This window comes from Rhinolophus ferrumequinum, chromosome 11 (assembly GCF_004115265.2).
Source record: "Rhinolophus ferrumequinum isolate MPI-CBG mRhiFer1 chromosome 11, mRhiFer1_v1.p, whole genome shotgun sequence".
Taxonomy (NCBI): domain Eukaryota; kingdom Metazoa; phylum Chordata; class Mammalia; order Chiroptera; family Rhinolophidae; genus Rhinolophus; species Rhinolophus ferrumequinum.
Genome location: NC_046294.1, coordinates 25,125,056 through 25,150,961, shown reverse-complemented (window position 1 = coordinate 25,150,961; position 25,906 = coordinate 25,125,056). Strand labels below are relative to the sequence as shown.

Genomic DNA, 25,906 nt, shown 5'->3' with positions numbered 1-25,906 from the left:
GTTTCTCTTTTTATAAATTAAAAAGAGAAAGAGAATAAGAATTCATTTTGGAACCTTCCAAACCTCATTTCTGTCAGAGTATGCAGCCTGCAACAAGTAAGTTAATCTCTTTAAGTCTCAGTTTACTCATCTGCAAAGTACGGGTATAAATATTTAACCCGCACAGTCACTGTAAGGGTCAAATAAATGTGTAAAGCATGTTGTATAGTGCCTGCTACACTACTGACGTGCAATTAAGTAGAAGCAAACACTGGCATTTTCTTCATCATCATCATCATCACTATTAGTCTGTCAACTCCCAAACTGGATTTACAACATTTTCTGACCCACAATTTGTAACTTAGAGAACATACATATGCTTACAATGAAAACTGATTACCATAATTTTTCTTGAGGAATACACTTGAGCTCCTTCCCAAGGAAATACCATTAGATTTTTTATTATAGAAAATTCCAAAAATATAGAAAAAATAGAGGCTATTATAATGAAGTCTCTTGGACCCATTACTAAGCTTCAAGAATTATCAATTCACGTCTCCTCTTGTTTTATCTATATTTCCACCCACTCACGACCTCTTACAGACAACCTGGATTTTTTTTAAAGCAGATCCTAGATATCATATCGCATCACCTGTGAATATTTCAGTATCTATCTCTAATCAATCGGAACTGTTCATTCTTTGTAATTTGGGAAACATTTGTTTTAAACCGAATGAAATGGTAATAGTAAGGCATATTTAGAAAATTATTTCCTCACATTTATAATAATATTCCATAAAGGTCACCAACAAGTAAGTGTATGTATTTAAGAAATAATAATAAGGGGCTGGCTCAGGAGGCCACGTGGGAACTGTGGTATGCATGATTTATGATAGCTACACAAAGTGAGTTATTTCATTCTTTCAGATATTTATGACACCGCTAAAACACTGAATACATCAACATCAGAATTAATCATGAATAATATTTAATTAGTGCTTGACAAGGATCAATTTGGCAACCTTTTTGTTCTTTCTCCTTCCCCTGAATAAAAAAATAGTCATAAACTAAAGTGTTTTATTTTTTCCATCTGCTTCTGGTAAAGCGCATCCCTGAATTGCTAACTTTGTTGAGATCTCCTGAACTTTCATATACCCAGGTAATTAGACTCAGATGCTGTCCGGGCTGGGATTATAAATCAAGTCTGTGTATGTAAGCAGAAAACAGGCTTCTCACACCAAGTGCGGGTGTCACTGTTTCTCACGGACCTACCCGTGGAGCAGACAGGCCCCACATCTGAGCAGAGCAGAAAGAAGCTTTCGTGTCGTTCCCAGGCCATTGAACTCCCTCTCTCACCTCTGTAAATAAAGAAATAAGCTGAATTCTTTATTTACAAAAGAAAAAAGTCCTTCTGGGTACTCAAACAAAAATTCTGCCCAAAACTACAGTAATCAATACGAGCCAGGAGATGAAGGCATGCAGAAGGCATCTTTCCAACCGGATTGTTAACGCCCAAAGCACTTGGTGTCCCAAAGAGCTTTTGTGACACGGTGTTCTACTGCCCAAGCAGGGAGTTTTGTTCTACAGCAGAATGATTAGGAGAACTTTCAGCCCATTGTTTTGTAACAATATAAGCATACATTTCATTTTAACAGCAATATTAGTTTCAGTTAACTTGGTATTTTAAATTGTGGAGCCAAAGGCTCCTGGGTTTTTGAAGGGGTCTGAAAGGAAGTGTTAGCTGGTTGTTTTTCATTTAAACTCTAACTTTTCTTTCACGCTAACTTATCACAAGTAAAACTAGGGCTGAAACGCCTGTTGGAGACCATACACATCATCTTAGGAGACTTGGGGAACCGGAAATCAGCTAACATTTGTGAAGTTGTATGTGCCAAGCATGGTACATCCTGTATCTATTAGGAGCCTTCCAATAACCCTGGGGTGGAAGGACAGGGTCATCAACTTATGGATGAGATCAGAAAGGTTCAGGTGGTTATGTGAGGTTTCCGGAGTCACTGAGCTATGATGCATGAGTCCAAGCTCAGCCTTTCTAAGCCTACAGTCCAGGTTTGTACCACACAAGCTGATCCTCTAGGATGGATCTTCCATCCTCATAATAATAGCTAACATTGAATGAGTATTATGTGCTAAGAGCTTTATATTCATCGCTTCATTTAATCCTCATAAAATGTTGTTGTTATTCCCATTTTACAGATTTTTTAAAAAGGCTTAGAAAGGATAAGTGATGTGCCCATAATCACACAAAGAAGTCATCTGACTGCAGGGCCCTCCGTCTTAGGTAACATTGTGCTACATGTACCTGAAAAGCAACTTGGGCCACACTCATGATTTTATGAGAGGTATGATACTCTGAAGTTCTGAGTTCCAACAGATTTTACGGACTGCTGACTGACTGCCTGGGTAGGTGCTCAGTGACTTTCACACCATGTCAAGGCACAAAGAATTAGAATTCTACGCCGTCCAACAGAGAACATTCAACACATACACACAGCTCATAAGCACACAAGCAAAAATGGGTACAAGCTACAGTTGAAGGATGAGGAATGGGAACTGGCCAGTTTATCATAAAAAGCTAAGCTCTTAGAAGATATGATTGATATAAAAATGCTATCTGCATTTACCCTCCCTGTGCCAAATGTTGAATTTCCCTCCTCCATGACTTGGAAGATGAGGTCAGTGGATCTCATTTCTGCTCCAGTGACTTTTCCACATGCAACCTGATAGCTTCTGAAAACAAACCAATGATTACAGATCACTAAAGTATGTTATTTTAATTAAAAGAGGGTCCTATGTGAGGGGAGGGGCAGTAAGCCTGGTAGTGGTCAACACAACCTACCAGGTGAGAATCAGCTCACCACAGTCGGTCTCACCAATCCCTTCTTCCAGTTCTACCTCCACATCACAGCCTGACTGGACCCAGTTCTGCTTTGAATCCACATCAAACTGGGTCAGCCCACCTAGAACCTCAAATGTGAGATTTTCCAGATATGCCTGGAGAGGTGAAAAGTTAGTGCATTAAAGCAGTAATCACAAGAGCTAAGAGACTTGAAATTTAATAGGGCTTTGAAAAAGAAAAGGAAAAGGAAAAAGAATGAAAGTCTAGACTGCCAAAAAAATTAATTGGCATTGTTGTAAAATTGTGTTGCACAGCGAGAATACAAATATTATTCATGTGAAGAAAAGGGTTGACCTAAGATGTGATTTATAGGCACTTCAAATGCAGTACAGGAAGTAAACGGAAAAATTAGGGTACAAGGTCACTGAGTAGGCAAGAGTCAACTTAAGGGTAAAGTTAAAAACTTGAGGAAGGGAGTACACGGTTCAGCTTGCCATATAAATTAAGATCTGTCCTCACTTTGAAGAAATGGAAAAAATCGAGTATTAAGGTGGGTATGTTGCTAAAGGCGTTTTCTTCTCAACATAGGAAAACAGAAATACTTGTTATAGGGTGAGAGATGCCAAACGGATGTTGCATAAAGAAAACAGCGAAAAGGCTGATGCAATCTGAGAATCCACTGTGTTATCAATCAGTAATGGGAATGAACAGGGGTTACAAGTTAAAGCACCCAGAGGCACTGTGCTCAACAAGATCAAGGAATCCAAACCAAGTTTTGTTTTTTGGGATGTGTTCACTTCATGTTTTATTCAAATAGTCAAAATCGGTTTGGACAGTTCCCAAGCTTATCAATGGCCAGGAAATGGTGATTGAAGAAGAAAGGAGTGTTCAACTGTGGAGCTCCAGGGACTCACTTCTCTCAAGTCATCCTGTTCTCTGGCCATTCTATTTAATATCCAGTTAGCACTAAACGTCATTTTTTGTTTTGTGGGTTTTTTTCCCCAGAGAATGTGGATGTTTCCCAAAGAACCACTAGAGGGCAGAGCTTCGTGATGTTCTGAAATTAGTAATAATTGCTAAACCAGCCCAGTTTCTTGTCTACTACAAGGGGTAATCACAAGAATGGCTGTGATCAAACTTCTGGAAAGCCTGTGACTGTCTCTCCTGTGCCAATGTCTTCATAAAGCAAAACAGGCAAGACCCCTGAAGGGCTCTGTATCCCTCCTGGCCCAAGGAAACCGAGGCTGTAGTAGAGTTTTATTACCACCTGAGCCAGGGAAATCCAGAAGGGGGCGCTCAATGCTGAAGGCGATCAAGACCGCGGAGACTCAGACACATTTCATTCGCCCCGGCATCCTCCACTGACTCTTAAACCAATGGGGCAGGGGCTTCCCCACTGCACGCTGCACTCACACACCTGAGGCTACTTTCCACTGCAGTCCTTCCCCCACTGACCAAGCCCCTGATGTTCATTTTACTGGGATTTCATCCGTATACAAAAATATTGGGTGAGAAAAGCCAGGAAATTAGGAAAATCAACGCTGGGCCTAATGCTTCCTTTATTTTCCACCCTCCTTTAAAACTCTCACTGTCATAGGTTGGGCTGTTAGCCTGGAGTAGAGTCAAAGTTGGAGGCAGTCTCCTGAGGGCTGCTGTGATGCAAAAAACACTGCGCCTGAGAGAAAACTGAGTGGGCGACTCTGAATCAGCCCTAGGCTGCCACACGTGGCTCCCACAAAACCCAGTCGCTCTGGCCTCTAAGAGGCATTTTCATGCTGGAAGACAAGGGCGTGTGTTCTTGGGGCCCTGCGTCCTTTCACCACTCCTGTCCTGTGCCTGGAGACCTGAATACAAGGGCAAGCTAATTACCAGTCGTTATCACCCAGCCCTGCAGTCAGGTTCCTCATAAACCAGTGTGCTCCCAGCGGGTCTATCAGAGAGAAATCTGATCTCAGCTAAGGGTGTGGGAAGGGGCAGTGGGAATTGTCTCTTTCTTTCAAACTTTGAGTTAGAGTCCCAGGCCAGGTATAATCAAAATTTTCATACACACTGCCTCTGCCAAACTGCTCTACTTCTCAGTTTCCTAACCTGTTAGAAGGTGAGAATAGGATTAACTACCTCACTAATCACTGAGGGGCTGGAATGTGGTAATGAGGTAATCCTTGTAAAACCCTGAGCGCTGGTTACTTTTCAGTCAGTCTCTATTTGCAGGCCTCCAGGGAGAGGAGCCCACTATCTCCTGAGATGGCCTGCTTTTCCACCAAAGACTGGGAGACTAAAAAGGAGGGCAACCTTGGCGTAAACAAGTCTGTTTCTACCTATCACCCAGAGATGACTTGAAACTCCGCTTGTGACCTAATAAAAAAGATGCCTAGCTTCTTTATCTGTAAAATAACAGAATTTTATCTTAGGGCTCCCAGAGCAATCCATGATTCAAAACTATTCTTAGGATTGCATTTGCAACTTTAGCTGTCATGCCCCCAGACATAGCTGACTCATCTTAAGCTTGTGGACACTTAAAAAAAAAAACAGATCTTTTTCACAAGGGCCACCCCTAAAGCAGGCCTCTGTCACCTCCAACTGAACTATTGTCCGTAAAACAGAATATTATCTTTTTCTTCTTGGAGGTTTCAGTGCAGGTTTCGGACTGTTAAAAATCATTCTGAATCTCATTGTCATCAGTGGAACGTGTTTTTCTCCCAGTTTTAAGTTGTCTCTAGATCACAGGGGGTAGGGGGTACCTAGGGCAAAGCCATATGCTTTGAAAATACAGTTTCTTTTTATAGCCAAATCACAAAAGAAGGGAGAGATTTTTATAGCAAAAGCTAAGAACCAAGGGTAGAGAATAGTGATGTGACAGATGTCTGTATTGGTAGGGTCCACTGTCAAAGTGAATGAGATAACATGTATAAAATATTAGTATAGGGGTTGGCACATATGGTAACTATCGTTATTATTGCTTTAATTATTATTAATGTATAGTGTAGTCTCAATTCAGGGCCTCTCTCCCTCGTGTTGTTCACTTTTGACCATGTGTTCACACCCAAACCCAAGTGTGACGTGGCACAGGACACACACAGGCTCAGAAGCTGTATGATCTTGGGCAAGTTACTTCATGTCTCTTGGCCTCAGTTTCCTCATCTACAACATAAGGGTAATAAGAGTACTTCTAGAACTGGTGTGAATAGTAAAGATATAATTACGTGTTTGCGTAAGTGCCTAACATAGCGGGCACTTGCTACATGATAATCATTACCATTATGGAAGCAGGTACCTGGACAACTTGTCAGCTGCCTTAGTAGAGGAAAGATGCTCTTTCTTGGTATTTAAGACTCCACTAGGGCTCTGGAATTATCAGTGGATTTCAGTAAGTAATTCAGGGCAGGCTCTTCTGCTTTCTGGCCAGTACTCCTCATACCCCACCCCCAATGGAGGGAGGGAGAAAGGGGGCGGGGAGAGAGAACACTCTTAGAGCTTTCCATCAGAGTGGAACAAGCCTTAAAATCATTCAGTGCTGGCTCTGAAGTTTACTACCTGTATGACCCTGGGCAAATCAGTGGGGCTATTGAAAATCTCCTTCACTAGGCAGGTTATGAAGATTAAATAAGAAAATAAATGTAGAAAGTGACTTAAAATTCAAAAGTACAATTATAATGATCGCTCCCCCACTGTAGACATACAAGCAGCCCCTAATGAAAGGACATAATATAGGGTATTTTGTTAAGAGACACAGCCTGGTGAGGGAACTGAAATAAATTCTTTTAAAACCAATATTTGTTGCTCATCATGGTCTCACTGAAATCTGGGTTTAATGATGAATGGCCAAATCACGCCAGAGCTCCAAATTGCACCCATTTCCTTTTTGCTACCTCCAGCAGGCATCAGCACCAAACCTAGTCTAACCTTGACTGGTTGGTTGTTGTTGTTTTAGGGCAAGTTCTCCATTGAGATCTGTTGAGATGGAGGAAGGACGGGCCCCTCCGTGCGTAATGATCACCCGTCATGTGTTCATTTCTGGAGGCTGAGAGCACACCCCATGGAGAAGATAGGTTAGGTCACCCAACACCCAGGAACGTGGAGGAGTGTGTTACCCAAGTTGCTAGAACTGAATAAACAAACCGGCAGCGATAAACAAACCGGCAGCGCTCAGATCCGATGGCTAAAACAGAGCAAAGTGGGTCTTCAGAAAAAGCCCTGGATAGTACTAGGTTTATTTAAAATTTCCTCCTAGGGCCATCCTAATAATAACCCAGGCAGTGGTTTCTGTGAAAGCCGATTAAACCATCCTGCCCCGCCTTTGAGAAGTTTCCACAACAGATGGAGGGACACAGGCTTTAGAGGAAAGCCGGGATCACATCCGTCTGCATTCGTAATTGGCCCTGCTCTCCGAAATGCTATATGTTATCTTGAGCCTGTTTGTTTTTATCTGTCAGAGTGGTTTATTATTAGGGAAATGTGGTGTCAGCTGTCTCTTCCCCACCATCAAAGCTGCTTCATTAAAGTTAATAGTGTTTGACTTGCAGAGATCTCTTACCAAGGTAACCCAAGAAAGCCCCTGTTCGCTGTTTTTTTTCCGGCAGTAAAGGCACCAAATGGATGCAGTAACTGCCTTACTGTTTTCAGAAGAAGAGAAAAAAACCCATTGCATGACTCTGTCTAGTAGCTGCTTAATAAATGCACCTTGAATTCATGAGGCTAACTCTACATTTCGGTTTGGGACAGGGTGCCGAACTAAATCACCTGTGTCCTGACTCTGCCACTCAAGGCTCCGTGGCCTTTGACTTGTTACTTCCCTTATTTTTCTCAGTTTATTTATCTCAGATATAAAGGGGATGGATTATAAGGAAGCCTTTTTTTTTCTTTCTAACTGCGGAACCCTTTAGACAAAAGTAATCTTACAATGAAGTCTGATACATAAAGCAGATAAAAGCAAACTTTTTCTAGCTAAAGGGGGAGAGAGGAGAGCAGAAGTCCTCCTTCTCAGCATCTCTACCCTCTTCGTGCCTCCTGCCTTAACCCATCCTTATCTCTCCTCACTCAGAGGGTCCTCAGCAACCTCTGTGGGCTGCCACCCTCACCCCAGACTTCCTGGAACATCATTTGAAATCTACTAAACTAAAGGAATTATCTTTAAGGTTTTCTCTGCTCAGAGTCTGGATTCTGTGATTAACTGGAGTCAAACCACATGAGGACAGTTTCTAATTAGTGTAATAACCTATGGAAGCATCTCTGCTCAGTGCCACACAAACATAAAACAGTGTGGGTTTTCTGTCTGTCTTCTAATCACTTTTTTCTACTGTGTGCTGTCAAATCTCCCTCCCCAGTTGGAATGGTGGATCTCAAGTAAGCGCCATCACTGCTGGGTCACTGTCACTTAGTGCTAGTTAGTTCAGCTTAAGTGTCACCACCTCCCTGCAGAGCAGGCTAGAGCTGGAAGTGCGACTCTTCAGACTGCTTCCTCACCCAGTGGGCCACCCTCTTGGGTGGAAAACCAGTAAGAGCATCAAACCCAACGGCCCTGAACTTGCAGTGTGCACCTGACCAAGATGAACTCAGGCATCCTTGCCACAACAACCAGGGCACGTGCAGGCGGCCCCCCAGCCAGCACCTCTCAGCAGCCTGCCATCCTCCTCCAGTCCTCTTCTCTAACAGGCCAGGGGACAGATCTGCAAGCCTGCTGCCCAAACAGATATCCAATGGGGGAGCCTAAAGACAGTTTCCCCTTCTTGCAGACAAGGAATTTCTCTCCTCATTCAACGTGTTAAAGAAATTACCCCTAGCCTCTGTCTCTCCCTCACGAAAAGGGAAGAAAATCATGAACACTGTTCCTCCAAAAGGCTACAGCATAGAAGACGCTCCCCTCCCCTCTCTCTCTTCCCACATAACCTCCATAAAAGGCCCTCAGGATGAGAGAGGAGGCTGGGTCAACAAATGGCGGTAGGAGGACCAAACAGGCTGTCCCATATTTGGGGCGGGGGGGGGGGGGTGGAGGAGAGGGAAAGGGGAATGTAAGAAGAGGGGGCCACAGCTGTCATTGGCTTTCTTTAAAATGTTGCATTTGCAGCTAGGGCTTTAGCAGCCAAATCCAATACCTCAGGAAAAAAATCCCACCAAACATCCTGTATACATGTAATACTAGATGTCTACCAAACTAGATTTGTGTTTATACACGTGGCTCAGACTTGGATGTATACCAGCACAGTGCACCTGTGTAAAACTCTAAGGAATCCCAAACCACATATTTAGTTTTATTTTTTTAGCCCAATTCTCTGAGGGAGAAAATAAAACTAGAGCAAAGAGAACTATTCATTCATTCATGTATGCATGCATGCACACACGCATGAATGCATTCAGCACTGTCCACAGAACCTTTCCTTAGGCATTTGAGCAAGGCAATGGCAAATAAAGCATGTTCTCTGTCTGGCCATGGTTATTCAAAACCACAGAAATAGTTCCATTTATGTAATGCTTCAGCATTGCTTTTCAAGAAGTTTTTATACACAATAGTTCATTAGAATCGTCACAATAACCCAAAGATGGCTATGGTAGACATAATCACTTTTTCAACTGAGAAAACAGTTGTCTAGTCCCACAGCTAGTTAAGTGCAGGGCAGGGTTTAAAATTTGTCATCTGACTTCTTGTCCCAGGCTCTTTCTGTTTGACCAAAATGAAATGTACTCGTATCTCATGATTTCTTACAGCTGCCATGACAGTGACTACACATTGTAGGCTTTTAAGGATCCTTTCGATTTCAAACATTCTGTTCCCTTGTCTTCCAAAGTTTGCTTGTCAGACCACTTGAGCTAGTTCTGAAAATATAGTCACTTGTCCCAATTTTAGTTTTGAAAAATACAGCTATCGGAGGCTCTTTTATTTCAAATGGATTGAAGTTAGATTTAGACTTTATAGTATTAAGCCTATGCAAGAGTCACAATGTTTCAATCAAACCATTCTTTGCTATCGAAAATTATTTTACTACACACATTATTTAAGCTATTCTGAAAACTACTCTGATGTTCTTATTAATCTTTTTCCTGTTTCCAATCCTTCCATCAGGCATTTCTGTCAGGCTTCTGAAGGGTCCCATATGCACACTTCCAGTTCAGAAATGTGTTCTCTTTTGGTTCACTGGCATCCTTCAGAATGTTTGGCACTGAAACATAGTGGCTTTAATTAAAAGGCTGTGATTTCTGTGAACTCCCATTAAGCTAGTGAAAGAAATCTGCATTTAAAAAATACAGTTAACACATTAAAATACAGTTGTTGTGAAAAAAATGGTTCCTGTGTCAAAAACTACTTAAGCAGATGAAACTAAGCTGCCTGTAATAAAAATATGCTCATTCTTAGTAAAATCCTTCACTTCTAAATATAGAGGTTAGTTTAGTACATATGTGCCCAATTAGTCATAAAAACTCAACTAGACGTGAACCATGCAATCCGCCAATCTGCCTGTTGACATTAAAACATAGATCCTATTAACAGGAATGTAATTTAAATAGTTATAAAGTGATAAAGTACATAACTGTGATCTGATAGGGTTTGAAATATGATGCTGCTGTGTACCAACGACAAATCAGTTTTGAATTATGACTCCGGCAAAGTTGGAAATAGCTCAAGCATGTTAATTAGTGATCCACAAATTCAAGAACTGCATTTATAGCATGTTATATATTATATTCAGTCACACCTCTTTGCCCATGAGCAAAAGCATAGTCTCTAACATTCAGAGAAAAAAGCCATGGGAATCTTTTTGAATTCTAGGTCCTGGATCCCCTAGAAACACCTGACCTAACTTTCCGCAGTCAAGTTACTTATATTTAAAATATGATATAACTCAAGAGAGTTTCTCAAGGAAAAATACTTAAGAGGACCCGTGAAGTGCAGAGAAGAAGTTCACTTGTTACTGGGGAAATGCACAAGGAACGATCAACATAATCACGTCTGTCCAATCAGTGACCCTCATACTATGTAGGGACAGGCCCATATAGGCATGGGAAAGCCGATGACAACGAAGAACTGGGAGGAAGATACCTGAATTATTTATTGTTAGCTTTATTAGAGATAAGTGTGAGCTGATGGACCTTATTTTTTATTATAAAATAACTCCTTATACATTTATGGGATAGGCTTGAGCCCCTCAAGAAGATCCCGATGGCTGGTGACCTTGCTTTGGGAATCACTGCTCTCGATGCTTCTAAACGTAAAGGTAGGTTTTCTTTTATAAGCACGTACAAATAAAATTAACAATTGATTATTCTGGAAGGCCAGCTAAACTCCAATCATCTCACTTAACTGTCTCGTCTTTGTAAATGGCCACAACACAGTGTACTGCAGCCCCCTTGATCAGGCAGTGCCAGTATCTCCCATCCTTAGAACCAGCCCCTTAGGTCTGATCCAATTCCCATTTGCTCAGGTTCAGCAATTACCCTCTGGTGTTACATCCATTGGAAAAAGAAAGATACCGTAACACCATTCTCCAAATACGCCACCATCACAAACTCAGAGAAGGGCAAGTGATAAAGTGCCCTACCAGCAGACCTGGGCTCTGTCAAAATGACTAGATCAGAGACTGACTAGTGTGTTCTGGCTGGTGGCCCTAAAGTAACTAGTGTCTTGGAGGAAAGGGAGGAAGTCAGCTTGTGAACACTGGTGAGTAAATCTATTTAGTTCATGTAGAATAAACCCACTGGGGATGAAGACCTCCATTCAAAGTTCACCAAATGCGACAGTGGCTTTACACGAATAATAAAAATGTGAAACTCAAGTAAGAGATCCTCCATTGCTGGCTTCCTTACCAGGCTTGGATTCATTCCCTCCTCTCCATTTTCTGCTGCACCACTTCAGAGCGACCTTATACTGTATCATGCCTGGACCATTGCAGTAGCCTCCTCGTTCACCCTTCCACCCTAAGTCTCTCCTCTTTCATACTGCAAAAGTTAATTTTCCAAAAGTCCCTATGATTATTATGATAAAATTACTCCTGATCAAAAAACTTGAATCATTGGTCCCCATTGCCTTTCAACAGAATTAAGGTCACATTCCTTAGCCTTGGATTCAAGGTACTTGCCTCTTTCTAAAGCTGTTTCCCACTTCACTCCCAGCCATCTGCAAGGCACACTCCTCTCTGAACAGACTCCCCTGCTTCTCCTCTTGCAGGTCCCCCACCTGGAGTACTATCTCCTGCCTTCATTCCACCTCTCATCACCCCTCTAAGTCAAAATCCTACCCACGTTTGAAGGCCGAGATGAGGAATTCCATCGTTTCTATAAAAAGTGCAAAGAACAGTTCCTGGTCCAGAGCACGCAATAAATGTTATCTGTTAGCACTATTCTTACTGCTGCTGATGTGAACGTGCCATGAAGTCTTTAATCTTCACAGGAGGACTAACCTCTTCCTCCTGTGAGATTTTAACTGTGGCTCTCTGATCATACCCAATTGGGGATCATATCCAATTACATTTTATTTCCTTGCGTAGTTACTTAATTACTTAATACATCTACTTAATACATTTCATCTCCTCTTATAGACAGGGAGCTCCAAGAAAAGATCTTATTTCATTCACCTTTGTATCCTCCATGTCAGCATATAAGGCCTTACCCTCAAATATTTGAAGACAAATGTTAAATATTCCATCAAGCCACAAGAGGGCACGGTTGAACTACTCTAATAGTGGAATCATCCTACAATTAGTAATAAAGGTTTTAGAATTCAGAGGCTTTTTCTCCCCCGAAAGTGTACACATCTATTCATATTGATATGGAAAGATAGCTGTAATATAGTGAATTTTAAAAAGCAATAAACAATAGAATTTATATCATCAATTTTTGTAAAACATCTAGTATTCTTAAATACACACAGAAAAAAATGTCTGGGAAACTATCCACCAAAATTTAGCAGCTATTATGTCTAGAGAGGAAGACAGAGGATGGAAATATGGAAGTTTCTATTTTCTGTTTTGCACCTTTCTGGATTTTTTTAAATAACTAATACATATTAATTTTATACTCAGAAAAATAAAGCAATTTACTTTAGGAAATCTCAAAGCAGTGTTTATTTTATTTGTAATCTCATCTCCAATCCCATGTTTGATGTATTTAAAAGTAAATACATAACTTTGGGAATTTTCTGATAAAGAAAAGATTCCCAAATTTCCTTGGTACACGGTGCCCTTAGTGTCACAGCAATTTTTTTTTTTTTTTTAAGATTTTATTAGGGAAGGGGAACAGGACTTCATTGGGGAACAGTGTGTACTTCCAGGACTTTTTTTTCCAACTTGTTGTCCTTTCAGTCTTAGTTGTGGAGGGCGCAGCTCAGCTCCAGGTCCAGTTGCCATTGCTAGTTGCAGCGGGCGCAGCCCACCATCCGTTAAGAGACTCAAGGAGTTGAACTGGCAACCTTGTGCTTAAGAGCCCACTGGCCCATGTGGGAATCGAACCGGAAGTCTTTGGCGTTAGGAGCACGGAGCTCCAACCGCCTGAGGCACTGGGCCAGCCCCACAGCAATTTTTTTATTGCACCGTTGGGATGAAATACCTAACAGTTACGTTTGTTATGTAGTGAAATCCAAACAACTTAATAAGTGTTTCTGTGCTAACAATTTAGTAGCCATTGGAAAAAATAATACACATAAATTGAAAAATATTTTTAATTGCATTCTTAAATGATCATAATTACTTGTTAATGGGCTGTGTACACCTCTTGGGCACTTTAAAACTTCTTAAATTTGGGGATCAGACTGGACATTGCTCCCTTACTTCCTCCTACACACTGATTTTCACCAGGTACTCAGTTTTTTTTCAAAACTACCACCAAAAACCCAGCTTCGCAATGATATGACAGCACTGAAAGGAATGTAGCTTTATCTAATATTGCAACTATGAAGACCTAGGGCTAGTAGTTCTTGGGTATCCCAGAAGATGTCAAATACAGTTGTGTTTTCCTCCAAAATTTAAAATATTTTATGGCACCCCTGTGAGTTTAAAGCAAGGCACCTTGGTGCACAATTTGGGAACTAGTAAATTCAAATGATAAAGCCGGTTCCTTGTAATGCTGGCAAAAAGAGGAGGGGAAAACTCATTAAATGAGCCTTGAAATTATTCCAACCTAATAAATAGCTCAGTCAAAATTATTTTGTTTTCCCTGAAGCAAAGTCTTCTGGGAAGTAGAAAAGGATGTTGTGGGAAACTAGGGTGAGCTCAGGACTCTGGTGGTTTCCATGCCCCCTCCCATCCCTTTCCACCAAAGCCCTCTTGTAATCTCTCCAACTCAAAACTAAAAACCAGTAGTAACCTCCAAAGCAGCACCTTCCATGGTGGCTGGGCCTGGATTTCCAACCAACCTACTGACTTTTCCACTCTTCCCAAATGCTTGAGACCATACAAAGGTTTAGGAAAGCACTGGGGACCAGGCCCAACGTTGAACTACTAACTGCTAAATTAGCCCAGGTCCCTTCCCAAATTAAAAGGGATTTTTCTTCTGCCCGGAATTACCGGTTATCTCCTAGAACTAAGCTCCCCTAGTCAAGTACAAAACTGCTGCTATCCAACTCCACCTGAAATTGGGATTAAAAAGCAGTTTTTTCTCTAAAGTTTGATGAGCACAATTTCATATCTTGATTTAGTGAGATGGCTGGCAATTTTCTATTATCAATGCAAATGTAATTAAATCAAACCCAAAAGGCATCTTCAACTTATGTGGAAGGAAGCTCCATGCAAGGACTACATACAGAACTTAATCAAGAACACAGGGTTAAAAACAACCCAAATGTCCACAGACAGATGAATGGATAAACAAATGTGGTATATAAACACAGTGGAGTATAATTCAGCCTTAAAAAGGCAAGAAATTCTGACAGATGCAACAACATGGATGAACCTTGAAGACATTTTGCTGAGTGAAATAAGCCAGATAAAAAAGGACAAACACTGTAGGATTCCACTTACGTGATGTGCCTAGAGTAGTCAAATTTGTAAAGAAAGAAAAACCAGAATGGTGGCTGCCAGGGGCTGGGGAGAGTGAGAAATGGGGAATTATTGCTTAATGGGTATGGATTTTCAATTAAGAAGAAGAAAAAGTTCTGGTGATAGATGCTGATGATGGTCGCACAACAATGAGAAAGTACTTAATGCCACTGAATTATATACTTAAAAAGGGCCAAAATGGTAAAATTTATGTTATGTATAAAATTTTTAAAAATCACAGGGATGACTTTCTGGTAAGGGGTGCCTTTGATTGAACTAGAAAGAACCATGTCCCTAAATGTCACTTGGAGAGTTTGCAGCAGACCTAGAGATGAGTCCATTTGGATGATCTAGTGTTAAATAATACCTGATGTTTCAAAACCCAAGATCCCTGTTCTAACGGAAACAGCAGAGCACCAATAATAGAAGCAGGGCTTCCACCTCCTCCAGGCCTTCAGGAGGAAGAGTCTAGTATTCCTAAAAAAATTCAAAATTTCCCAACCCTTCAGGCATGAGTACCCTTCAGGCAAAATTCACACTCAGCTTCTTTCCAAAGTTGATACTGCACTTTCCCCGTGCTATAAACAGGAGGCATGATGAAATAGGACCTAGAATAGCAGTTTTAAAAAATGGGCACATACAAACTGCCCCGGGTTCCAGAACCGAGTGTCCTGGGCATGGAGCCTCCTGTGAGATGTTTCCTTACTGTAATGTAGGACTGATGTTTTTCAAGGTGACAAAGTCCAAACACTCGGCTTGTTCCTTACCTACAGGCCTGATTTGTTGATGCGTTTCCACATGGTGTCCTGTGAAATGTTTGAGGAGGAGGATAGGGGAGGTTTCTAGGGCCAACTTGGGAAATGATGTATAATACAGTCTCTCTCTAAAGGCTCAGAGAAACCTCAGGTATAGAAATTTGAATTCTGGCTTTCTCAGCTCCACACCCATGGGTCATTTTTTAAATATGCCTAGCTCCTCCTCCTCTTGACTTCTCTCTGTTGTCAATGGCATGCAATCCAGTCTTTAGAGTCATCTGCATGTCCCCTTTGTCAACACATTCCATCAGTTATCAAACTATAAATGTGACTCCAGCCACACCTCTTCCATCAACCTCTGTTTTTCTATCTCCCCTGCCACCCTACTAGTTTAAGTCCTTATGACCTTAACTATCCCAGTAGCCTCCTTACTGGTCTCCCCATCTCTGTTTTCTTCCCTCCAATATCTTAAATACCACCAGAAGAATGCTTCTAGCTCACAACCTGACCACATCACACTATGCTTCGAAACCCTAAGAGGCTCCCCATTACCCACTGGATAAGGAAGGCCTGACCCCTGAATCTCGCATGTGACATTTTTTGTAGTTCTCACTTGAACCTGCCTTCCCTCCCACCGCAGGGAACCTAACCCTCTAGTCAACTCAACTATTTTCCATTCCCCAAAGAGTCCTCAAGGTTTCCTACCACCCCCATTTGCTCATCCTCAGTCAGGTTTGAACCCCCTTCCTTTTCCCCTTGTGTTGATCCAACTTTCTTTAACCATCTTGGAAGTCCAGATCAAATGCTGACTCTTTCTGAAATCATTGATCTTTTCTTTGAATTCTCCCCAAAACTTTAATTGTAGGAATATTGTAGTTCATAATACAATAAGCTTTGATTAATGTCTTAAGTTTCAAAACAGTTAATAGTATATTAATGTGCTACCTATTAAAGGATTATAAACAGCACTGAATATCAAACTGTCCTATTCACCTCTGTATTTTCCTTAAGTGTCTAACACAATGTTTTCTATATAAAAGGCACTTAATAAATTGTTGAATAACATTTAACCCTGCCTCACACGCCATCAAATTCCTAAACCTCAATTATATTCTTCAGCCAGTGATAATCAAAATTTTTTTTCTTTCTCGCATCTGGGACCTTTTTTCTAATAAAATTTTAGATGGAATCCCAATACCGGGGATGCCAAAAAAAAAAAAAATGTATAGACATGACTTGTATTCATCTTGTTATCGGTATACATTGAATATTACAATTTTAATACAGTTTTTTCCTTTCTTAAAATGTGTATACTTTTTTGGCACCTTCTATATATGTTTTACATAGAGATTTTATGTGTTTTATATGCAGAGCAAAACGCATATAAGTGGCATCTCATTTTATATGTATTTTAAGTTAAAATTTGTAGCATCTCTTATTATTATATAAGTGAACTACTGAGAATAGTATGCTGTTTTATTGAATGTTAAATTTGAAGTAGAGGATTAGGAATGGCCATTTGTACCTAGCTTATTTCTGTGTTATAACTTGGTTTCACATGATGAGGAAAATCCTGATTCATACATATAAGTCATAGTGTGTGATTTTATGTGAGTCAACATGGGCAGGGTAATGAATTACATTTTTTTTAAGTTTAGATACAACCTGCTATATCAGCAACACATAAGAAAAGCCATACATAGCAATTAAGAACACAGTCTCTGATATAAATCCTGGCTGTACTATTTAACTGTGCAGACCTTGAGCAAGTTAGCCTCGGTTTCTGCATTTGTGAATCGGAAATAGCAGTTCTTCCTCCTGGTCTTCAAGGTGTTAAAATGTAGGATAGGACACGTCAGAGTTTGCAGTTTTAAAGTTTCATCATATGTTGAGCAGATACTAAAACATTTATACAATATGCGTAAAGCATAAACAGCAATATAACAAAGCACATATACCCACTCAGTTTAAGAAAGAGAAAATGACGATTATTTTCAAAATCCCTAGTGTGCCCATTCCTGATCCTATTCCTTTCCCTACCCCATGAGGTAAATGTTAACCTTTTCTATATGTTCATTTTAATTTTTTTAAGCACCTCACCTATTACAACGTGCCACGCTCTGCTCTAAATGCTTTCCAAACTTTCTACATCAAGCCATCATAACAACGCCATGAAGTGGGTAACATTACTATCTGCACCTTAGAGACAGTGGCATGGGGTAAGGAAGGTGTTATAGCACGCTCACAGACATAGTTTATAAGTGGAGCCGCCAGGATTTGAACCCAGGCAGCGGGCCTCCAGAGCCTACGTTCACCAACACATCCAGGCTTGAAACACAGTGTGAAGGGTACTGGCACGCTTCATACTTGAATGAACATTTTATTAAACACCTACCCATGTGCCAGCACCATGCTGGGCACTGCAGAGATTAAGGAAAAGCTTTTTCCTTGCTGGCAACTGATGGCTCTCAGAACATCCGTTCTTTCCACTGCTGTTCCAGTTCCACCCACTCGACATGCAGGCCTGGCCAGGGCAGCCTGTAAGACCCTGGGAGCCCAGGATGGCCCCGAGGAAAAGCAAGCAGGCCCAGACACTCCACCCTGGTATTGCCCAGGGTGGTTCTCAACAATGATGAAATCCCAAAAAATCACAGGAAATTCCAAACTTTTCTGCCCCCACCCCCAGCCTCTTCTTCACCAAGGCTTCCTCCAAGAAGTGAACCATGTACAAATCCACAGGAATCCATGGCCTTTGCCAGAAAGCAGGCCTTTGCAGCCTCATGGCCCAGCCTACAAGAACAGGCCTCAACTTTAGCTCATGTCACTCCCCTAATTATTCCCTGTGCCTGGAGTCCAACAATAACAGAGCATCTTTCACGAGCAGCTCCCACTAGGAACCTTGGACCCTCACGCATGCAGCCAAGCACTGGAAAGTGCGAAAGGGTCAGGGGGTTTGTGCAGCCAGCAGTCCCAGGCCTCTGGGGGAGAATCCCAGTTGCTCTCTAGTCCAAAATCCAGACCCAAAAAAATGCCAGAGGCCCCAACTGCCTGCAGGATCTACTTCCTGGAGCTGGCCTGGGTCACTGTGGGTGGGGCCCTAAGAAGAGACAGCAGCTGCACCCAAACCACCGTGGGGAAAAAGCAAGAGGTGGGGGACAGGAGACTAAATAAATTTCCTCAAGATTCACATCACTTAGCAAGTGTTCCCAAGGCTCTACTCTGTACTACAAACTTTTCTTTTTCTTTTTCTTCTGTTAGTATTTACTAAACACCAGTCCTGATAGATGCTGGGAGTGGGGGTGGGGGTGGGGTATGGTTCTAGGTTAATAGCAAGCAAAACAGCAGCAAGGTCTCATATATTAATGAGGCGTGGGACAGACAATAATAAAATTAATAATTTTAGATCGTGGTTAGTACTTTGAAGAAAATAAAGTATCAGTGCTGCATGGGGTGGGCAAGGGAATAGATATTTGAGCAGAGACCTGAATAAGGAGGAGCTTGCAAAGACAAGGGAAAAGAATTCCAGGCAGTGGGAACAGAAGTGCAAGACTCTAAGGCCTCTTATTAAATGCTGACTAAGGGTTTAAGAAATGTTAGATGAAAAATTAGTGTTCTCAGAATTCTAGTGCAAGGTAGAGTAGGAGTTATTTTCTTAAGAATATGAAGATCAAAGTACTATGTTGGAAAGAAATTTGTCCTTGGCTTCAAATGAAGATGCAAAAGAATGTGTGTAAATATATATTTATATGTCCCACAAGGGTCTTTCTAAAAAGTCTTTCATGTCCTTTATCCTTTCAACTTTTATAATATAGGTTGAAAGCATGATACAATCTTTAACTTCCAGCTCATGTATTGGGAGCTCTTTTCTTTCTGAGTTAATAAAAACTTCCGTTCTGTTGGGATGTAATTTACCTCCCTTGTTCCAGAATTTGAAATAAGAACGTCGTATATCTATAATTGCAATTATGTAAAAAAAAAAAGTGTGCACATAGATTAACGCAGTGGGAGTATAGGAAGAGGAGGGGGATGTTTTTCAATATTCCCTTTTTGTTATTAAAACTGGGAAGAAAATACATTGTACATAACTGTGGACTCGCTTTGTCTTCAGTTTTTACAAATGTGTTTTTAACTGCTGTTTATACTCCATTTCTAACATCACTACCACCTACATCCTCTCTAAGCTACAATTAAAGTAGAAAAGTGCACGAGGTCTTTACAAACCCGTGTACAGTGTGTCTGCTCACGTACAATCTATGTGCACCCTTCTTTCTCTCTATGGACAGAATTTTTTGGGGATCCTACAGGCCCGGAGCCATATTTCTCCCTAGGCTCTTATTAAAACCAGGTGCGCGGGAGTCCAGCCGTTTGCGTGTGTGTGTGTGTGTGTGTGTGTGTGTGTGTGTGTGTGTGTGTGCTTTTTTTTTTTTTTTTTTTTTGACAGAAAAGCCTTCGCTTGGTCCAAAGCTCCCCCTTCCGGTGTGTTTTCAAGAGGGGATTTCATGAGCTGAGCAAAGGGAAAGCAGATAGGTCTTCCTGCTCATACAAACAGGGGTAGACTTAAGACAGGCACGCGGCCTGGCTGTGCAGGGACAAAGTGTACAAGGGCATTAAGTGAGGCTGGGGGAGTACACGGCTGGTGACCAGGGACTTGCCCCCCCATGCCCCCAAGCACACACTGGAGCAGTGTCCGCGCGCGTTTCAAGGCCCTCAGAACCACAGCTCTCTCCAAAGCGGAAGAGAGCGGAAGGGAAGCCGCAAAGCCGCGCTTATCTGCACTTGAACCCGGGGCAGGCAGTGGGCTCCGGCCAGACGCCCGGCCTGCGCTCTGGCGCGCGAGGAGCCGACAGGAGCCCGACTCCCAGTCCTCGCCCGTGCCCTGGCGCCGGGATCCAGAACGTCCGCGGGTCGCGCAGCGCTTACCCTGCACGGCCCACGTTGCTCTCGTCTCCTGGGCCCGGGGCGGGCCCAGCGGGGTCAGGTCGCGAGTGACGTGGTGGCCCGGGCCGCGGAGCGCCCTTCTCGCGGAAAACTCGGCCGCCCGGTACCTTGAGACTCAGCTTCGGGGGACGCGGGACTCCCGGTGCGGGGTCCCTGTGGGCTTCGCAGCCCGCGACCTTTCACCGGAGCGACTACTAGCCCGGGCTGCAGGCGGTGGCCTGAAGGAGCAGAACTGGGAGGCAATTGGGCCCTTCTGCAACGAAGGCGGCACCGCCTCTAAAAGCTCAGGATAAAACTGGGAGACAGTTATGGGAGCTTCACCCCGACAGCCTGAATCCCAGCTCCCGGCCCAAGTTGGCTACTTGTTAGGGTCAAAAATTTGAGTATTGGTGCTTTCATTAGTCTCTAGAGTTATTTAAAGTGTGGAGACAGGCCTCAGAATAAAGAGGAGCTGCCTGATCACTGCACTGTACACCTAAAGCTAAAGCTGAACAATAATGAATGTTAACTACAAGTTTATATATATATGTGTATATATATATATATATATATATATATGAACGTATATAGTTATAAGAAGCGGAGTACAGCATTAGGAATAGATTCAGTGGAAATGTAATGGCTCTGTGCGATGTCAGAGGGATAGTGGGTGGGGGGAGAGGTGTTGACAGTGTGAGGGATATAAATGATAAATGTCTATTACGTTGTTTTTTGCACCTGAAACTAATAAAAAAAAATACTGGATTTTTTTTTTAGTAGGTTTCAGGTGTTTCAGTAGATTTAGTAGATTTCAGCTGTCAGTAGATTTCAGGTGTTTGCATCACAAAAAAACATAATATGTTAATCAGGTTGACTGTAGTAATTGTTTCACTACAGTATATGTATATCAAACATCATGTTGTATGCCTTAAATATATACAATTTTTATTTAAAAATAAAATGAAAAAATCTATGACAGAAAAAAAAGAATAAAGAGGAGCATTGTTATGACATAGAAAGTTGAGGTGCAGAGAGGAACAGGGATCCCAAAAAAAATGTGCTTCTAAATTTTGAGGAGCCATTTCCTACTCCTGGCACCAAACAGTAAGTTGGTCTGTTTTGTTTTTATTTTCTCTAATGACTATTTGTAAAAACCCATTACCAAGCACTATATAGCCTGACAGCCTCGCTTTCTGAAGGGGCTGCATGAATTTTAAGAAATCCCAGGAAAGAGCCATCCAGACAAGAAGGTTAGAAAGCCCTACCATCCGAAATGTTTGCCTGACACACTCAACTCCATAAAAACAGCCCCAAAGTTGGTCACCCCAGCACATCTGGGTAGGTTCCCTATTCATGGGGAAAAGTTTTCTCAGCCTTAACCCCAAGATCATGTGACAGATAACACGGGAATTCCAGAGAAGTTTCCAGATTCAAACAACCCTGGTAATTTCTGGTAACACACTGTCGAAGCCAGTTTCTTAAATTGTGGTCCATGGACCACCTACATCAGATTCCTAAGGATTCCTTGTTACAGATTCAGGACTTACGGCCTACACTATAGCTGATCAGTTAGATTAAAAGGAATGAGGCCCAGAAATCTACACTTCAACAGGCTTTAAAATGTGAAAAGTGCAACATGAACAATTGTCCCCTTCTTGTTAAAAAGAAAAGTCTAGTGACAGAAGACCCAAGGAAGCAGACTCCTAAACTGGCGATAGTGAAGACTGAAAAGAATCCTAACTTGCACTGCAAAACTGGGAAACATCAGAAAACAGCTTTAGCTGGGAGTCTTGAAGAAGCAATGAGATATCTTCTCCAAGTTATTACCATTTGGGTGACTATTCCCCACCCCAGCAAAACACTGAAGGTTTATTCTCTGGAAAGGGCAAATGCATTAAAAACAAGAGGATTCAATGAAAATTTAGATACTGACCAAGCCCTCTTCCCTTGCAGCCTGAAAGGCTGACAAATATCCTCCAGAGAGAAGATTGCAAGATTCTTCTCTGGTGACTCTGGCCAGCTAAAGAGAAAAGATAAAAGATAATGACATGAGGGGCTCCTGATCAGAACAAATAAGATCACCCTGTAGTGAAGCCCATAGTTGACAAACCCCATCCACACACACAACTTCCAGTCAGATTTTTCTCTGACCCACTTGGCAGATACCAAGAATCACCAGATGTTAGAAGAAAGATTCTAATGTTAAATATGTGGTAAGAGAAAACAAAAAACAAAGCTATAAAGAGAGAAGAAAACCAGGGTTGTTTGTTGTTGTTTTGTGTGGTTTTTTTTTTCCATTAAAAATCTCAGAGAGATAAAGGAATGTATGCATACATGAAACAAGAACAGGCTATTTAAAAAAAGGAAATGAGAACAAGGCAGACCTCTTGGACATTAAATATTTTTAAAAAATGACTAAGGGATAAAAGATATAGGTGAAAATACAGAGGGTGCCAAAAAAATGTATACACATTTTAAAAAAGGAAAAAGCTGTATTAAAAATACACTGATGGTAACCACTTGGAGCACCTCTTGTAATTGCAAGTCAATCATGACTTGTATTCATCTTTTATTATCGATATATATTGAGTATTACAATGTTAATACAGTTTTTTCCTTGCTTCAAATGTGTATACATTTTTTTGGCACCCTCTGTATATGAAAATAAAGGACCAACCTGATTAAATAAATGATGGGAATTCCAACTGGAATAAAAGACCCCATATAGAAGAGCAATAACTTAATGAGAAATGTAAAAAAAAAAAAAAAAAAGATAGGAATTCCAAAAAAGAGGACAAAATAATAGAGGAGACTATCATTAAATAACTAAGTTAATTAATCAATAGAATTTCTCCAAATTAAAGGATATGAGTTTCCTGATTGAAAGGACCTCTTGAGTGCCCAGAACAATGGTTGAAAATAAATCTACATGAAGGAACATCATTATGAAATTTCAGAATATTGGTACAAATAGATTTCAATTAACCACTTCAAAGAAAAAACAAAATGAGTGACCTAGAAAAGATGAATAATCAAAACAGCTTCAGACTTTTTGGAATCAAAACAGTTTCAGACTTTTCAACAGTTTCAGACTTTTCCATGGCAGCACTAGAAGTTGGAAGGCAATAGAAGCAAATATTTAGGATAGACTTTAACTATATTGTACTATATTAAATGATTTACAATTTATCCTCCCAACAACCCTTTGAAATGGGTACCACTGTTATCTCCATTTTACAGATGAGAAATCTGAGGTACAAAGGAGCAAAGTAACTTGCCCAATATGACACAGGTAATAAATGGTAGAGCTGGGATTTGAACCAGGCAGTCTGGCTCCAGACTGTGATCCTAACTGATATAGCACACTGGAGCAGTGAGTGCCTTTAAATTAAAAGGGAAAAGTACATCCAACCCAGAATCATATATCTGGCCAAGTTATCAACAACTAGGAAAGCAAAGACATCTTTAGATATGTACGTTCTCAAAAAATATACATCTTATACACCCTTCCTTAAAAAGCTACTAAAAGAATAAATATTGTATGATTCCACTTATATGGGGTACCTAGAATCGTCAAATACAGAGAGACAGAAAGTGGAACTGTGGTTACCAGGAGCTGGGGGAGGTGAGAATGGGGAGTTGTTGTTTAATGGATAGCGAATTTCAGTTTGGGAAGATGAAAAAGTTCTGTAGATGGACAGTGGTGATGGTTGCACAATAATGTAGATGTATTTAGTGCCACTGAACTGTATATTTAAAAATAGTTAAAATGGTAAATTTCATGTTATGTTTACCAAAAGAAAAAAAAGCATCAGAGGAGAAGCCACTCCACCAACATGAGGGAGTAAACCAAGAAAGAAGAAACTGGGGATTCAGGAAGCAAGAAATCCAACTCAAGAAGAGCAAGGCAAAGGGAATCCCCAGGAAAATGATGAAGGGAGATTCCAGGATAGGAGCTGTGCAGTAGGCTCAGAGAACAGCTATTCCAGATTGGAGCAGGTCAGAAAGTTACAGGAGGGATGTCTCCAAAAAGATGCAATTGATAGAAAACAATGTGTTTTGAACTTACTGAGAAGATACCGTGTTTCCCGGAAAATAAGACCTAACTGGACCATCAGCTCTAAAGCATCTTTTGGAGCAAAAATTAATATAAGACCTCGTCTTATTTTAATATAAGACCGGGTATAATATAATATAAAGACTTGGTCTTATATAAGATCGGGTCTAATATAATATAATACCGGGTCTTATATTAATTTTTGCTCCAAAAGACGCATTAGAACTGAGGGTCTGGCTGGGTCTTCTTTTCGGGGAAACACTGTATGTAGCCAACTGGGAGAGAATTTGAGGCTAAGTTAGTAATTACATAAAAACCTAAGCAAACAAATAATTATTATTCTTGGAAAAAATTAAAGTTATGGTGAAAAAGGAAAGTACTTTTGATATTTTTGTACTCAGCAGTGAATGACATTTATCTAGTCATCGTGATGTGAACACTAATATTCATCTAACCAAAATTATGATAGAATTACATCAAGATGGGGGTGTGAGCAGTGTGTGCCAGGGTGGGCAGATGAGGATGAAAGCTAAATTCTTATATGCCTTAAGGGAAATCAACAGATAATGCCTAAAAGAGAAAAATCAAGAAGTGGTTTAGACATATGTGTTAAATACCACCCCCACCCTCTATCCAACCACCGCCCCCCCCCAAAAAAAAAAAACAACAACTGAAGATTTAAAGGGAATTGCCTCCAAGAAGCAGAAAATTGAGAAGGTAGAGTGGTTTGGAAAGTGCTGTTACTGAACTCAAGGGATTGGTGCCTTAGAGTGTTCTATTGGAGAACAAGATGTGGCTATAGTTTTATTTACTTGCAGCAAGCAAAGGAGATAGGAGATTCACATTCAAAGCTCTGTCTCCCTGACGGGAGGCTTAGCTATTGCTTATATACACTATTTGGTTAATTACATGTTGATTTCTTCTTTGTAGTTGGCTACACTTATCAGGTTGGGCTCCTGTCAAGCTCATCCTGTTTACAGCTAGTCTGTAAAATACTGTGTTACATTTTAACATTTAGCAAGACTAGCATTTATTAAAAATGTCCCAGGCCTCGAGACCCTTGTCCTATCTAACACTGCTATTTTTTTTAATATATATATATAAACCTAGTAAAACTGCATGACTCTGTAAACCATGTGGATGTATAAGTTTGGTAAAAATCAAAACTAATTTTTAAAAAAGAAAATAGCACAACTCTAAAGATCCTCCAGATGGTCCAGAAAAGTCTGTTTCTACCTCCTTGTTTTCTTAAATCAAACTTACTTTTTCCAAGCAGTAGTTTTTCGTATGACTCTTCCATTGTTCTCTGCCACTGGACACACATTTTCATAAAATGGGCTTTTTTGAACTAGCTTGGGAATGTAATGGTTGCTCACATTAC

The 25,906-nt window shown here is 41.0% G+C and overlaps 1 protein-coding gene across 2 annotated transcripts in view; it reads right to left on the bottom strand.

The window, feature by feature from the left end:
* LOC117029879 (uncharacterized) overlaps positions 1–20,756 on the bottom strand; it is a 172,525-nt gene extending 151,769 nt beyond the window's left edge. Inside the window, exon 1 of one of the 2 annotated variants that reach the window (XM_033119155.1) lies at positions 20,472–20,756. The gene's annotated coding sequence lies outside the window, so the exon portion shown is untranslated. The remainder of the gene's footprint in view (positions 1–20,471) is intronic. The other variant, XM_033119150.1, reaches the window with a different exon arrangement.
* Positions 20,757–25,906: the final 5,150 nt, after the last annotated feature.